Source organism: Nannospalax galili, unplaced genomic scaffold (assembly GCF_000622305.1).
Source record: "Nannospalax galili isolate Female #2095 unplaced genomic scaffold, S.galili_v1.0 scaffold417, whole genome shotgun sequence".
Taxonomy (NCBI): domain Eukaryota; kingdom Metazoa; phylum Chordata; class Mammalia; order Rodentia; family Spalacidae; genus Nannospalax; species Nannospalax galili.
Window position 1 is genome coordinate 5,094,055 of NW_008340785.1, and position 8,043 is coordinate 5,102,097.

The window sequence follows — 8,043 nt, forward strand, 5'->3', positions numbered from 1 at the left end:
AATAGTTTTCTCTAGGATCAATGTTCTGTCCTGTGATGAGTATTTGGTTGAGTTTACAGTGCCACCCATGAGTTCGCTCCCATTGAGAGGGTTTTAAGTTCAATTAGATAATTTTTGATGGCCCCCGTATAACAGTGCCAATACAGCACCAATAGAGGTAGTTTGCCATGCCAGTCACTATCGTTGCTAGGATTAAGGTTGGGTTGGACTGTTGATTGTTGTGGTAGCATCCACATACTTCCGCATTCCGCCATCTTAGCTCGATCCTGTTCTAGCTGTTTCTTCCTGGTTACAGATGACACGCCAGCTTGGCCAATCTAAGGGGACTAGTATGCTTGCCTTCCTTATAAGGTGACGGTTGGCAGCCAGTAAATCCTCCAATAGGGGATAGAATTCTCTCGCCTGCCTGTTATATATATAAGCTTGCTCCCGAGGTGGATCGGGGCTCGCCGTCCGCGACATCGCTGTAACTCAACTTGATTCCTGCAATAAAGATTGCTGACGAGAAGGAACTGGAGGTTGTGTCTTCCTTGCTGGCCAGGGTGGGCGCAACAGCAAAATGCCTTTCTTGTAGGCATTTGACCATTTCCAACTGTCAAGGGCAAGGCACACATTATCAATGGGTGTTATGCATTGTACTCACACAGCATGGCATCAACATTGATTCTCACTCTTGTTTCTGAGATTCTCATCAAGAATTTGCAAATTTGTGTATATTTAAAGCATACACCTAAAACAGATATAGATAAAATAATACAATCATTGTACTAAAAGTATCTTCCCTCAGTGCTAACCCATGTTAAATTTCAAGAACCACAATTCTACCCTAATAAAGAATTAAAACTCTTTCATTTTAATTCCACAGCCTATCAGCAGTTTCTCTTGTGTTCACAACTTTAAGATTATTACCTTCTGCTTGTCAAACATCATACATTTTCAAATGAGGACAGATGTTTCAAATTTAGTAGATGGAAAGTCTTTTCCTGTACATGTTCATTTTAGCCCACATTTGGGGAAAATACTAATTGTGGTCATTTCAGAAGGTCTGTGTAGCAATATCTTGTAACGGTGTCAGTTACTAAAGTATAGATGTGCGAAGGACTTGTCTCCCCCTTTCTTACCAGTACTTGTTGTTATTGTTCAACACAAACCCATGAAAGCTTCTGTGCCTTAGTTTGTTTACTGTCCATTCTCAACATGCACAAATGAAAACATGCAGATTAAGAGAATAGCCATTCCTTTTAGCAGGTCTGTAAGTAACACACAGATTGCACCCCAAATGCCTTCAGGTGTGGAGAGAAGTCATTTCCCTTTGTGTGACTGTGAGGCCAATAATCAGCTTGAAGCTAAAGAGAGACTAGCAAGACTTCCTCTTCTGATCAGACAAAGATAAGAGTGAAATCCTACCTGCCAGTCTTTACCCATGGTCCTCAGACAAAATGACAATCTTAATGGACTATGGTAAGCTTATTTAACTTAAAGGAGAAGGAAACATTTAACAAGGAAGTATTCCAGAAGCAAACAGGCAACTTAAGCAAATGTCAGAATATTTATCAATTGCATTTATTGAATGAAAGGGAAATTGGTACATAAAGGGCTTGCACTAACACACACACACACACACACACACACACACACGTGCACACATGCACGCAGATTACAGATTTCTATTTTCATGTTATAGGATTCAAAGGGAGGAACAAGCCAGATTCCAGAGCTAGGTCTGAAGGAGCATCCATTGCATGAGAGGTGCAGAGCATGTACTGATGCTTATAACTGATAACTTCCTCCATTGGGATGTGTCTACAGGTAAAAGTTTAAACACGTGGGAGAGAGGCTGTTTGGAAGCTGATGTCAGATAGCTAAAAGGAAGGCTCAAATACCAATACCTGGGTCTGCACTGGAGTTGTCTTGTTGAAATACTGTCACTAAGGAGCAGTTTCATCAGAAACTCTCTTGGCCTCACACTCAAAAACCTACACTGAATGAATACTCTTTTACTGCGCACATGAAAGGAATAGAAAAGAGCAAGGAGCTTTCTGATCCTTTAAAACAAGCTCCCAAGCACTTTACTCCCTTTGAAAGGCCTGTGAAGTTTCTTCCCACTGCACATATCCAAGTCTCACTGTGTGCAGTGCACAACTCGACCTTGTTCTGCACTTCACCTGCTGCCTGGCTGAGATGCCCACAGTCATGGGTCCTTTTTTGCCAGGAGCCCAGTTTTCCAGTTCAGCAACAGTAGGTAGGGACAGGGGATACCGACACTCAGTGTGGACTGATGATGGACTGATAGGTCACCCAGATTCTACGCTCTGCTTTTCCATAGTTTTGTGGTCCAAGCAAGTCACTTTTCCTTTTTTTGCTTTGATGTCTGTAAATCAATGTTGTCCTTTTCAGGGGCACTCATCTGTAATTTTAAAATTCTACTTTGGCAAAACAGTATAAATAGGCAATATTTATATTTGGAATTCTCCTTTTTTTTCATTTGGTTGACTTTTTATGTCCCTTCATGAAAGAATCTTATTGTTTATCTTACTATTTTTAAAACAAATGCCCTGTTCATGTATAAATGTATAATTTTAATTGTATATAAATTGGCTGTCAGGTATTCTCAAGAACTTAGTCTTAGCAGAGCCTCATCCATCTCAAATTGATTCTGATACACTTTCCAGAGATTTGCATTTACACTGGCCAAAGTATTTTGATTAACAAGCATATGATAATTTTGAATGAAGATTTAAAATGCTTGAAGTGGCTTCCCTCACCACCACACTTTGGTTACTCATACAATGGAAGATCACAGTTGAACTATTTTCAAGACGTACATGATCCTACCAGTTTCCCTGCAACAGTTCAGCATGGTTTAGTCTGCTCTGCTGAGATTTGGCCCAGAGAGGGAAGGTAAGCACTGAAACTAAATCACCAGGCCAGCTGGATGCAGAGTGAAGAGACAAGAGTTGAATGAATAGTGGTATAAAGGGAGATGACAATCATCTTTTTTATATGAAATTGCTCTCCCTTGAATTCTTCATGTTTTTGTCTTATGTCCATAAAATTTCCTTTTGGGAGGCAGAGGCAGGCAGATCCTCTGTGAGTTCAAGGCCAGCCTGGTCTACAGAGTGAGTTACAGGCAGCTGGAGCTATAGGGAGACCCTGTCTCAAAAAGACCAAAAAAAAAATCCTTTTAGGAAAGACACCCCCAAATTCTTTCTATGAAGCCAGTATTATTCTAATACCAAAACCAGACAAGACCTCTCCCCCCAAATCATAGGCCAATATCTCTGATAAACATAAACACAAAAATCTTCAATAAAACCCTTACTAACCAAATACAAGAACACATAAAAAAGATTATCCACCATAATCAAGTTGGTTTCATCCCAAAAATGCAGGGATGGTTCAGCATATATAAATCAATAAATGTAATCTACCATATAAACAGACTCAAGGATAGAAACCACATTATCATCTTATTAGATACTGAAAAGTTCTTTGATAGAATCCAACATTGATTCATAATAAAAGTCATGGAAAGCATAGGAAAATGGGGGACATATCTCAACATAACAAAGGCAGTATACCACAAGCCCACAGCCAACATCATACTAAATGGAGAAAAACTGAAAGCATTCCCATTAAAATAAGGAACAAGAAAAGGATGTCTACTTTGTTCATTCATGTTCGATGTAGTACTTGAAGTCTTAGCTAGAACAATAAGACAAATGAAGGCGACAAAAGAGATACAAGTTGGAAAGGTAGAAGTTAAAGTATCCTTATTTTCAGATTCTATATATAAAGGATTCTAAAGACTTCACCAGAAAACTCCTAGAGTTGGTGAATACACTTAGCAAAGTAGCAGGATTTAAAATTAAGAGCCCCAAAGCAGTAGCCCTTTTATATACCAACAAAAAACATATCACAAACTCTGGGAAATAATCCCATTCAAGGTAGCCTCAAAACCCATAAAATATTTTAGAATAAATTTAACTAAGTAAGTGAAGGACTTGTACAATAAAAACTTTAAGACATTGAAGAAAGAAATTAAAGAAGATATCAGAAGATGAAAAGGTTTCCTATGATCATGGATCAGTAGGATTAATATTGTGAAAATGGCCATTCGTCTAAAAACAATCTGCAAATTCAATGCAATATCCATTAAAATTCCAACACAATTCTTCACAGAAATTGAAAAAATAATCTCAAATTTCATTTGGAATCACACACACACACACACACACACACACGCACACACACACACAAGGATAGTCAAAATAATCCTGAACAATAAAGGAACTGCTAGAGGCATTATCGTTCCTGATCTCAATTTCTATTAGAGAGCTATAGTAATAAAAGTAGCATGGTACTGACAAAAACAAAACAAAACAAAACAAAAAACCAGACACATTGATCAGGGGAATAGAATTGAGGACCCAGATTTAAATTTATGCATTTACAATACCTAATTTTTTTTTACAAAGGAGCCACACAAACACACACTGAAGAAAAGGCAGCATGTTCAAAAAATGGTGCTGGTTAAACAGGATAGCATCATGTAGAAGAATGAAACTAGATCCCTATCTCTCACCATGCACAAAAACTCAACTCCAAATGGATCAAGAACCTCAACATAAGATCTGATACCCTGAATCAAACAAAGAAGAGTGTAGGGAATACACTGGAACTTGTAGGCACAGGAAAGTGTTTTCTGAACAGGACTCCTATAGGGCAACCATTAAGTCCAACAATTGACAAATGAGACTTCATGAAACCAAAAAACTTCTTTAGAGCAAAGGGCATTATCATTCATATGAAAAGGCAACCTACAGAATGGGACAAAAATCTTTGCCAGCTACACCTCTGACAGAGGGTTAGTACCTAGATATACAAAGAGCTCTAAAAACTAAACATAAAAAACAAAACTTGGGACAAGAAAGTGAATAGGAATTTCTCTAAAGATGAAATGCAAATGGATGAGAACTACTTTAAAAATGTTCAACATCTTTAGTATTCAGGGAAATGCAAACTAAAACCACTTTGAGAGATTCAAAAACAATGACAAATTCTGGTGAGGATGTGGAGAAAGGGGAACTCTTATCAACTGCTGGTATGAGTGCAAACTGGTGCAGCTACTATGGAAATCAGTATGTAGAAATTAATCTACCATTTGACTCAGCCATGTCACTCTTGGGCATACACCCAGTAGACTACCCCACTACAGAAATACTTGTCCATCCATGTTCATTGCTGCCCTTTTCAAAATAGGAATTTTGGAAACAACCTAAATGTCCATCAACTGATGAATGGATAATGAAGATGTGGTACATATTCACAGTGGAATATTATTCAGCTCTGAAGAAACGAAATTACGAAATTCACAGGTAAATGGATGGAACTGGAAACAATCATCCTGAATGATGTAAACCCAAGCCAGAAAGACAATTGTCACATGTCCTCTCTCATAGCTGAATTCTAGCTTTGAAATCTTAGATATGCATGTTTCAATTTGAAAATATAGAGGGGTCAAGAAACTAATAAATGACTATGGATGGTAGAGGAGGCTCCTGGGAAGGAAGGTAGAATGCAATGATGAAAAGGGGAAAAGGGGAATAATAGTGTAAGAAGGGTTAAAAGGCATGGGCAATAAGAGCGTACGGCAGAGGGCAGAGAAAGGAGAATGGTGAGGGATAACACTAAAGGCCTTCAGAAAAAGCCATATGGAAACCTACCACTAGAGAAGCTACTTAAAAAACATACATACACATATATCTATATTACAAATAGACACTAAAAGGAGTTACCTTATAACAGAGGGACATTGTTCCTACTAGACACCATAAGCTTACAAAGTAATAGCACAATGCCAAGAAGACTCTTTTGAAGCTGTTGACCTGGGGTCCCATGGAGCCTCAAACAATACTAGTCATTGTCCCTACTCTTGGTTACCCATCAGAACTTTACAGTAAGATCTTATTGCTGAACACACCCCATATATGAACTGTAGAACAAACAAGGATTCATCAACCTGTTGCTTACTTCAAGGCCTCATCTCTGTGGGCTGGCTTTCATAGCGATGGTAAGTGCTACACAGGCTATTTGAAGAGAAAATTAAGCACGAACTTCACCCAGCTGTGATTCCTGAGAGCTGCAACAACTGACCTGGCAAGATATGCTCACTGATGCAATAATGGCTTGAATATTCTAGGAATAACCAGCTACTTTCTAATGGATTTAAGGTTCACATCATAGGATGGAACCCATACCTGACTTTGATATCAGGCCTAGGAACCTGAAGCTAGACAGGCCACCAGCCATGGGAGAAAGCCTAATACAACTATTCTGCTAAAGAGATTTAGTATTAAACTGATTTCTGATGACTTATTGTTATACCCACAGATTAATGCATCTCTCAACTCTCAGCATAGAAGCTTCCTTATGCATCAGATGGTGGTTAACACAGAGAACTACAACTGGTCAACAGGTGGAGAATAAGAGGCTACAGACTACTTATTCCTCAATAGGACACCTATATCAAACTTCTGCCTCCCAGAGTGCATGTCTTCCTCTTGAATGATCCCCTCTTTTAACTGGCTAACAATTTCCAGGAGCCCCTGACAAGGGGTTCTCACTCTTCCAGCCTTTGTGGATTAAGATGCTTTTTAATTCTTTGCTCTCAATATAGTCAGTTTGCAGAAGGAAATAGAGATTGGGTGAGTAAGACTAGACATGCTGCATCCTGATTTCCTCACTAATTATGGGACTGTTCATTTAAAAAACATGCAGTGAAATTAATTTCAGGGTTTTTTTCTGGTATTGCTAACTCAGTGCCAAATAATAGCCAGTATTTTCTATGCCCACATTCGTTTTCTTGCATTTCTGATGAGCTGCATAGAGGTTACACGTGCAATCAGATCTGAAAACTTCTTTCTACCCTCGTGTTCAGAAAGTCAGTCCTCTTTGTCTTAGCCTTGGCCCTTTTTCCCACCTTTCTATTCCCATTGCAGCCGCTCACCAAATTTTCACAAGCCCATGCTTTAGCTCAGCCTTTATAACAACAGCTAGGCTGACTGACTGGAAGCAAAGAATGGTGGACTGAATGTGGCATTATCTTAATAGCTTTTATCTTCCTCATCAAGGGGTCCAGAGGTGAGTGGTTGCTGGGCTGGTCAGTGATGTCATCAGTAAGAACCACAGGCCAGCTTTCCTTCTGTCACTCTCAGCATGTTACTAATGTCTTGTCACGTCTTTTTCAGTTCCAAGCACAAATTCCTCCAAGTGTCTTTGTCCCAACTGACTGATCCTTCTCCATGTTCAGAGAACTAATTCTTCTTTCTACTATACTTCAGAGTGGATACATCTACTTTATAGAATCATGGATTTCTTAATGCCAGAACTTGCACCTGCTCTCTCTCCACTGCCTTTGTATAAGATACTCAGTAAATGTGCTTTGATAAATAATTTAACTGACTAAATTCAAATCGCTAGGTAATAACTCTAATGCTTGACATTCCACTGACCTTCGAAGTTTCCTAATGAACTTACCTTTCACTAAAATGAGCTAATCTCATTCTTACAGAGGGATTTGCCTCTAAATGGTATATCACTTTTAGGTTGGAATGTGGCTTACAGATCTGGAATTCCAAGAAGTTCAAAGTAAACAGTACAACAATCGAAGCAATTTAAAACAAACAGTATTATAGACACACTCACATTCACAACAAAGTCAAGTGCTGAAGGAACACTTAAGGGAGGTGTTGATTTCCTCTCATTCTTCTCATTCTTGGACTGCTTTAAAAGCTGAAAATAAGAACTGTTTTCTCACATTCTTTTTAAGTCAATCAGTTAATTTGTCTGCATTTAAAGGTACTCAGCACACACAAAGTAAAAGCAATTTCTAATTTCTAATATAGTGACAAGCAGGTGTGTTAAAAACTGCACGCACAGTCGCAGGTGCAATTTCATTTTATTTCTCAGCTACTTGAGTAGAGTGGATATAAGGGAAGGAGAGAGAGAGAGAGAGAGAGAGAGAGAGAGAGAGAGAGAGAG